The sequence below is a fragment of the Oncorhynchus mykiss genome, chromosome 26, assembly GCF_057628025.1.
Source record: "Oncorhynchus mykiss isolate SJ-2025 chromosome 26, ASM5762802v1, whole genome shotgun sequence".
Classification (NCBI taxonomy): domain Eukaryota; kingdom Metazoa; phylum Chordata; class Actinopteri; order Salmoniformes; family Salmonidae; genus Oncorhynchus; species Oncorhynchus mykiss.
Window position 1 is genome coordinate 14,377,763 of NC_143047.1, and position 8,936 is coordinate 14,386,698.

The following is an 8,936-nucleotide window of genomic DNA, read 5'->3' on the forward strand; positions in this document are numbered from 1 at the left end:
CGTTGCTATGGTTCTACATGCATGAAATAAGAATAGACTCAAAAAGAGAGAACAATGATAAAAACACGAGAAACAGGAGTAATTATCAATAGTTAGAGTACAATAATCAGAGAGAGAAAACTAACATGGATATAAATAGGAGAGAATAGGGTCAAAATATTTAGGGTTTGAACAGATCGTTAAAGTTTTTAGCCCTGGATCTATAGGGAGTAATATAGGAACAAGATAAAGTGGTTTAATAAGGCAATAGCACAAAACATGAAAATAGGAAGTAAAGAATAAATACGTATATCACAGAAAGCTGAAGGAAAAAACCCAGAAACAAGAATATCCATAGCGTTAGTGTCACGTTCTGACCTTTATTTCTGTTGTTTTTGTCATTATTTAGTATGGTCAGGGCGTGAGTTGGGGTGGGCAGTCTATGTTTGTTTTTCTATGATTTTGGGATTTCTATGTTTCGGCCTAGTATGGTTCTCAATCAGAGGCAGGTGTCATTAGTTGTCACTGATTGAGAATCATACTAGCCTGGGTTTCACTGTTTGTTTGTGGGTGGTTGTCTATGTTGATTGCTTGTGTCAGCACAGTTCTCATTAGCTTCACGGTCGTTGTTTGTTTATTGTTTTGTATAGTGTTTCAGTGTTCAGTGTTTTCTTTATTAAATTTCATCATGAACACATACCACGCCACATTTTGGTCCTCTGATCCTTCTCGCCTCTCCTCTTCAGATGAAGAGGAGGACGACCGTGACAGCTAGAATAAATAAGGAAAATTACTTAAAAGAGCAGCAATTATAAAAATAAAAACGGTCTATAGACTAATATTAAAGAAAATACTAGTACTTGGTAGATTAACACAGAAAAAGGAATAAAACTGAGACTGACGTTAGGAAGACCAAAACGATGCAGGCCGCAATGAGTAAAAGGGAAGTAGACATTTTGAGCGTTAGACATCCCCTATGCAAAAAATAACTAAAAGAAATGTCTAAGAAATTTGAAAAAAGCACCAGGAAAATGGGTACTAAATGGCTGAAAGAGGGAACATTTGATGTCTCAGTGTGTGAGGAAATGGAAACTCTAATAAAAACCATAAAGCAAATGGCACAGGAAAGAAATGGAAAAATAAGAGCTAGAGAAAGCGAGGTGATGAAAATGTTCAAAGTAGACGGAGCAGTATTGTTAAAAAGTATAAAGACAGCTAGAAGAATGTTAGAGAAAGACAATGAAAAGTCAGACAGGAAGAAGGTGGAATGGTTTACAGAACCTCCACCATACGCCAATGGACAATTCCTGCAGGTGTCTGGAATCGTGGAAATAAAAGGGGAAGTGGAATTAGAGGACGAGGGGGTTGTTTCCTCTACACTTCCTTTAGAGAGAAGAAAGGACTTGGAAAGGATAGGGGAGATTGAGCAAGGCACAGGAAGGAACCCAGAAAAGCTGAATTGTTATGAAGGATTAAGAAAGGCCTTAGCTAAAATGAAGGTTCAAAAGTACGTAGATGAAGATTCACTGGATGAAGACGTAGTAACTGAAATAGAAGCAAGAAGCAGGAGGGTGGATGGAGAAATAAAAAAGATAGAAAAACACTTAAGTGAACAGAGGGAGAGAGCAAATGAAAAGAAACGGAGAGAACAGGCATGTAGGATACAAGAGTGGGAAAGTGAAGAAGATAGCCAGTTTTAAGAACATGGTCTATGATGATGAAAGAGAGAAAATAAGTAGTAAGAGGAAGATGAAAGAACCTGAAAGATATGGTACACAATACCAGATTTTGATTAAAGGGACCCAAGGGCATTATGTTCCATTGGGGTCACAGGACCTGGAATGGTTGGTTACCCGTATACCTGACCTTCATGACGGCGCTGGAAAATGGATCAGAACGTTTGAAGAGCAAACCATGGGGAAACTACTGGCTGCGGGGGATCTGAAGGCACTGTTGGCGAGAGTAGTAGGAGTGGCAAAAATGGAGGATGTACTGGATGTGGCCTGAGAACGGCAATAGGGGATCCATTGAGGGATGGAGTGGACTTTGATACATACCGTCCAGGAGTCTGGAGAGCCCTAAGAGATCAGTACCCTGCACGGATGGACACAAAGTCACTAAAAGGAGAGCCACTGGGGGTGACAGAGAATCCGGCTGTGTATTTACACGGACAGCTGAAACAAGAAAGGAAACAGAACGGGATCCAGAGGGAGACCCACTGATGACAACTCTGTTCCTGAAACTCAGTGATAGAAGCCATGCCCCTGCCAGTGAGAAGAAAGCTGGAGGATGTAGTGGGACTGACTTCAAAATGTCACATTCGTCGTATGAAGGAGACCAAGGCGCAGCGTGGTATGTGTACATTCTTATTTAAAGAATGAACACTGAACAAAGTATCAAAAGGAACCGTGAAGCTATACAAACGAGTGCTGACAGGCAACTACACATAGACAAGATCCCACAAACACCAAAGGAAAATGGCTACCTAAATATGATCCCCAATCAGAGACAACGATAAACAGCTGCCTCTGATTAGGAACCATATCAGGCCACCATATCACACAAAGAATTCTGTGACCTTGTCATCCATGCAGTGGGAAAACACATAAAGGATGAACAGGAACTCACAGAACAAGAAAAAAACATTCAGAGAAAAATAACTCAGCTTCAGCTGGAAGAATTGACCTACAAAGGAAAAAATAAAATCCAGGCTCCAGTTACAACACCTGTGCCGGAAGTAGAGACAATGGCTACAGTCTCCCCAGGAGGGCCGCAACTGCCTCCCGTCCAGCAGGCCCAAGTGCAACCCACACCACAAGTAGTAAATGTGTATGCACAACATCCCCAACAATGTAATAATGACAATGGGCAACATAGACATCCACAGAACAATCAGAGAAAAGGATTTAGGAGCCCACATGGGCCACCTAGGACCTGTTGGGGATGTCACCAGCTAAAACACTTCAAAATAAACTGCCCTACAAATCCTTGGAAGATACAAGGAAACAGGAACCAAAATGAACCCCAAAGAAATGGGTATCAAATTAAATGGAACCAAGAAGGAGGCTGGCAAAATAATCAGAGACAACCACAGGACCCTATGAACCCATGGGCGTGGCCTAATCAGGGATACTAGGGATGCCCAGAGAATCCTACAGGGGAGGGTCAGTTTCCAATAACCACAAGAGCTGATCAAGAACCTATGCTGCAGTTTCAAATAGAGAACAGAGGCCCACCTATGATGATCGGTTCTGGAGCCACTTACACATGTAGAAATCCAAATTATGCCTCATCTCCCCATGTCTGGCAAATATGCCAAAACTATAGGATTCTCGGGACAAACGCAGCTAATTCCAATGACAGCTCCTGTACATGTAATGGCTGATGGTAGATCAGCAAAACTCCCTATACTAGTGTCAGAACAAACTCAGATTAACTTACTGGGTAGGGATGCTCTAAAATGAGAATACAAATGAAGTGCTCACCTGAAGGGGTAATTATTGATAGAACAGGAGTAAATCTACAAATGGTAATGACAGGAGAGACAGCAAATGTGTATTGGCTAGGGGACATTGAGTCCGAAGTAAATAAAACCATAGAGAAATAGGGAAGGTTTATTCAGGCCAAGATACCTGAAGAAAGGTAGAGCAAATTCCGAGTATCACTGCAAGATGCAGTATGATCCTTACCAAGACCATTTGTTAGAACAGCTTTGGATAATGAACGCAAATAGAAAATCAGTACCAATTATGTCTCAGTGCATAATTATAGGGAAACAGAGAGCAGCAGTGGATGTAATGGATAGGGTTGTATCTATCTTTGTAGAGGAATGGTATAATGTCTCTGATTCTGTCCCTCACATTACATTATTGGTAAAGAAAGGGTTCAAAGCAAAATAATTGGGACCCATGGTAAAGATAGCCAAGAATTGTAAATGGAATAAAACAGACAATCCATTGATTTTCCACTCTAAAGATAAAGCCTTTATAAAAATACTGACCACAACAGTAATGAATGAGGATCCAAGGGTATTCGAGGTTACAGCTAATTAACAAATACAATTAGGAGATAATATTGAATCAATAAGTGAACTGAGACAGGAAATGGAAGAAAAAAATGTACCTGAAGGGGTATGGTCACAACATGACACAGACCTGGATTGGTTAAATCAACTAATCCTGTATGCATCAAAGTAAAACCGGATGCTAAACCCCCTTGGAAAGCTCAATATTATATGAAGCCTGAAGCTGAGGAAGAGATAAGCATGACAATTGAGGGACTAATCAAAGCAGGGGTTTTAATAGAGACACAAAGTTGCTGAAATACACCTTTATTACCGGTTCTTAAAGCAGACGGTAAAAAATGGACACTGGTACATGATTTAAGGGCAATTAATGACATAGCATTAGACTGGGATGCAGAAGTTCCTAACCCTCACACATTGCTGACCAATGTCCCCCCAAGATGCCAAGTACTTTACAGTGATTAATCTATGTGGAGCATTTTTTTTGTGTGCCCCTGGCGGAAGAGTGCGGACATTTGTTTGCGTTTACGTACAGAGAACAACAATTTACTTATACTCAGATTCCACAGGGATTTAAGTACTATCCTCACTCCCCTCATGGTGGAACGTTGATTCAATACGTGGATGACTTACTAATCTGTTCTCCCTTTCTAGAACAGAGTTACACAGACTCCATGAAAGTGCTACAGAGATTGGCAGAGGGAGGACATAAAGTCTCTAAAACAAAACTTCAATACTGCCAGCCTCAGGTTGAGTACCTAGGAAGAACCATTGCTCATGGAACCAAGGCAACAGCACCAGGACAGCTGGAAGGAATCAGTAAAGCACCCTTGCCGCAAACAGTAGCTCAAATGATGACCTTTTTAGGAATGACTGGATTTAGCTCAGACTGGATACAAGAGTATGTAGTGAAGACTGCCCCCTTGAGAGAAATCATGAAAGAAGCAGGTCAGCTTAATCTCAGGGCTAAACTAAACTGGAACAATGATGCTCTGGTTGCATTTGAAACATTAAAAAAGGAAATGCAGACAGCTACCAGCCTTAGCGGCTCCAGACTACACAAAGCCATTTTTGTTATATGTAGCAAACAGGTGCGATGGTTATGCAGCAGCGGTACTTATGCAGAATACATGTAGTGGAAGGCGGAAGCAACCCATTGCTTACTACAGTACTGAACTGGACTCTGTTGCCCAGGGATATCCTCCTTGTTATCAGGGAGTGGCAGCTTTGCAGTACGTGTATGATAAAGCTTCAACCATAACTATGGGATATCCAGTAACACTCCTCACACACCATAAAATAGTAGAGTTGATTGAACAGGGAACTTTAGAATACATGACCCTGCTAAATTATCCAGATGTTTCTATTAAATTATGTAATACAGTAAATCCAGCTGAAAGAAGGAACTACTCATGATTGTGTAGCAGTGTCTCTAACATTTACCAACCTAAGACCAGATCTTGAGTCTATGCCTTTTCTGGACAGAGAAGGAACTTATTTAGAATAATACTTTGTAGATGGGTCCTGTTATAAATACTATACTGGTAACCATGCAGGATATGCAGTAGCAAGAAAACAGGGAAAGTATTTTATAGAGGAAAAAACAAAATACTGTCCACAACCTACTATATTGCTTAATTTGCTTATTACTGATGCGCATAGGTTGGACCATTGGCAAAGGGGGAGGTGATAAGAAAGATTAAAAAGCAAGGCTACTGGTCACCATACCTACAGGCAATGGTGGATGAGGCATTAGCGAATTGTGAGATATGTGCTCAAAATAATGTGCGGAAAGATAACCACACCCATAGGCCAAATACCGGTCCCAGAAGGACCATTCCGACACCTAGTAACGGACTATGTGGATATGATAAAACCAGTAAATGGCAAAATATACATGCTGGTTATCATAGATAGATTCAGCAGATGGGTAGAAGCAGTACCCTCAACTGATCAGGGATCAGGAACAGTGATACAATTCTTAACCAGAGAATTAATACCTAGGTTTAATACCAACAAAAATTAGTTCAGACAATGGATCAGCATTTATTCAAAAGACAGTAAAACAGGTAATACAGCAGCTAAGGATTAAACAAAGACTATGATGCGTTTATCATCCCCAGTCACAAGGATTGGTTGAAATAAGAAATGGTACTCTTAAGGCTAAGATAAATAAGATTTGTGCTAGTGCAAGGCTTAATTGGGTGGATGCGCTACCGTTTGCTCTAATGCGGTATCGCATGCAAACTAACAGAATTACACATCTAACACCACATGAAATGCTTATAGGTCGACCTTTGCCAGTGCCAGCTCTAAGGGGGCCCTATAAAGGACCTACATTAGAACAATTAGAAATTGAGTTAAAAGCATATATGAGACAACTAACTGCCATACATAAAGATATATATCTCCAGGAAAAATTGAGCCCGGGGGGAACAGAAGGAGACAAGAATCATGGCTCAACTCCCAATAGCCAAAAGATACACTCGCCTGAAGATCCGGAGAGTTCAGAGATGGGGAGGAATGACATGCCTGTTGCTCCTGATGACATACCTACTCTGGCAGATACCCCTGACGGAAGCGCTGTCAAAGGGGACGGTAAAAACAAAATATACAAAATAATAAAAGTGGATACAAAACCCGTCGCACACCAAAACATAACTTGCACATAACATACAATCAAGGACATGAGGGGAAACAGAGGGTTAAATACACAACATGTAATTGATGGGAAAATACAGAGGTAGCCATTATTCCAATCGGTCCTACTGAAAAACCAATTGTCCCGGTGGATATATTATCCAATATATATTTGAAAAACACCTTGAGGATGGATTATAAACAACGTTTGCCATGTTTCTGTCGATATTATGGAGCTAATTTGGAATATTTTTCGGCGTTTTCGTGACTGCCATTTCCGGGCAATTTCTCAGCCAAACGTGAAGAACAAACAGAGCTATTTCGCCTACAAAAATAATATTTTTGGAAAAAAGGAACATTGGCTATCTAACTGGGAGTCTCGTGAGTGAAAACATCCGAAGCTCATCAAAGGTAAACGATTTAATTTGATTTCTTTTCTGATTTCCGTGACCAAGTTACCTGCTGCTAGCTGGACAAAATGCTATGCTAGGCTATCGATAAACTTATACAAATGCTTGTCTAGCTTTGGCTGTAAAGCATATTTTGAAAATCTGAGATGACAGGGTGATTAACAAAAGGCTAAGCTGTGTCTCAATATATTTCACTTGTGATTTTCATGAATAGGAATATTTTCTAGGAATATTTATGTCCGTTGCGTTATGCTAATTAGTGTCAGTCGATGATTACGCTCCCTCATGCGGGTTGGGGAGTCACTAGAGGTTTTAATGTGTTGATTAAGTACTGACTGCAAACCAGTCTGGTTCAGGTTGCTATATGTATGTGTTGGTAACCATTTAGTTTAGTTTTTCTATGCTCCATGCAGGGGTTGGACTTAATTTTGCTGGGAAAGGTGAATGAAACCGTGACAGATATTTCTGATTCATAACACACTGTATATGTCATCATGTCTGTGTAAATACAAATATTTGTAAGTAAACTCTTTAAATCAATAATAAAAAAATATATATATTCAACAGCAAACGATGGTGAATAGTGAAAGAGGGACAACACTGTCTAGAGATCCTGTTAAATCTTCCGTTTAACGTTCCATACTGTATTTGTTCTTCTCCAATAAAAAGTGTTACTTTTAATTATCGCTGTGATCTGTATCCTTGTAATATGACATTAACCAATATCTACTGTGGAGCGCCTTTTTTAGAGACTGAAGAACCACAATGGCCTGGTGGAAAGTCTTGAAGTCCTCCTGAGTAAGTCCTCAGTTCATCAATACTGACATATTCTTCAAATAGAATAAACATGGTTACATTATAAATGTTTCCATTATTCTAGAAAGGGTGTATTTCTATAATTGATCATGCATTCGTATGGAAAGCACATGATAAGGATAATTGTAAGAATGCTGGGTGATAAGTATTTGTTATACCTGTAACCATGTTATTAACTGAGTGATGTTGTACTTCACAACACAGAGCCCCCTCTCTTTGTGGAGTATGCAGAAAGGGTACCTCATGGCTACTTCATAAAAATAGTATGTTGTTTAGTGTGAGTACATTTTGCTGAATAGTTGTAACCATTGCATAGGAACATATGACCCCTAGTGGTAGAAATGTTTTTTTTTAAAACGCATGCTCTGTTCTGGACCAATTATTTATACACTGAGTTTACAAAACATTGAGGACACCTGCTCTTTCCATGACATAGGTGAATCCAGGTGAACGCTATAGCTGTGTTCGAATACCCAAACTAACATCCTGTATACTACATACTTAATGAGTATATACTACATCATATATATTATTAGTTCATTTTAATATACTGTAAACGAACAGTATGCTTTCAGTTGAGCGTACTAGCTCTTCGTATGTCTACCGGAAGTTGATGCTTAACAAATGACTAGCTAGACATTTTACGACATCGGTGTGTTCTTAAATTCAATCTGGAGTGTTAAATTGTCCGTTTGTAAATTCAGAGCGTTTCGCTCTCGGGGGGCGCACACTGGACGCTCGGATCCAGGAGTAGGGTTGATTTGAGCGTTCTGACCTTACAATGGCAGTCAAGCACCCAAGCTAACGTTGGCTAGCTTGCTAGCTACTTCCAGACACAAATGAGACCACTCTGACCATTTTACTCGCCCTAGCTGAGCTGGTTATGCTGCTGCTGGGTTTTTCAAACTCAACAGCTTCCTGTGTGTATCAATAATGGTCCACCACCTAAGGGACATCCAGCCAACTTGACACAACTGTGGGAAGCATTGGAGTCAACATGTGTCATCTGAATCCTTACAATACAAATACAATACATACACAAATTAATTGTGCTTAAAGTGAACAAA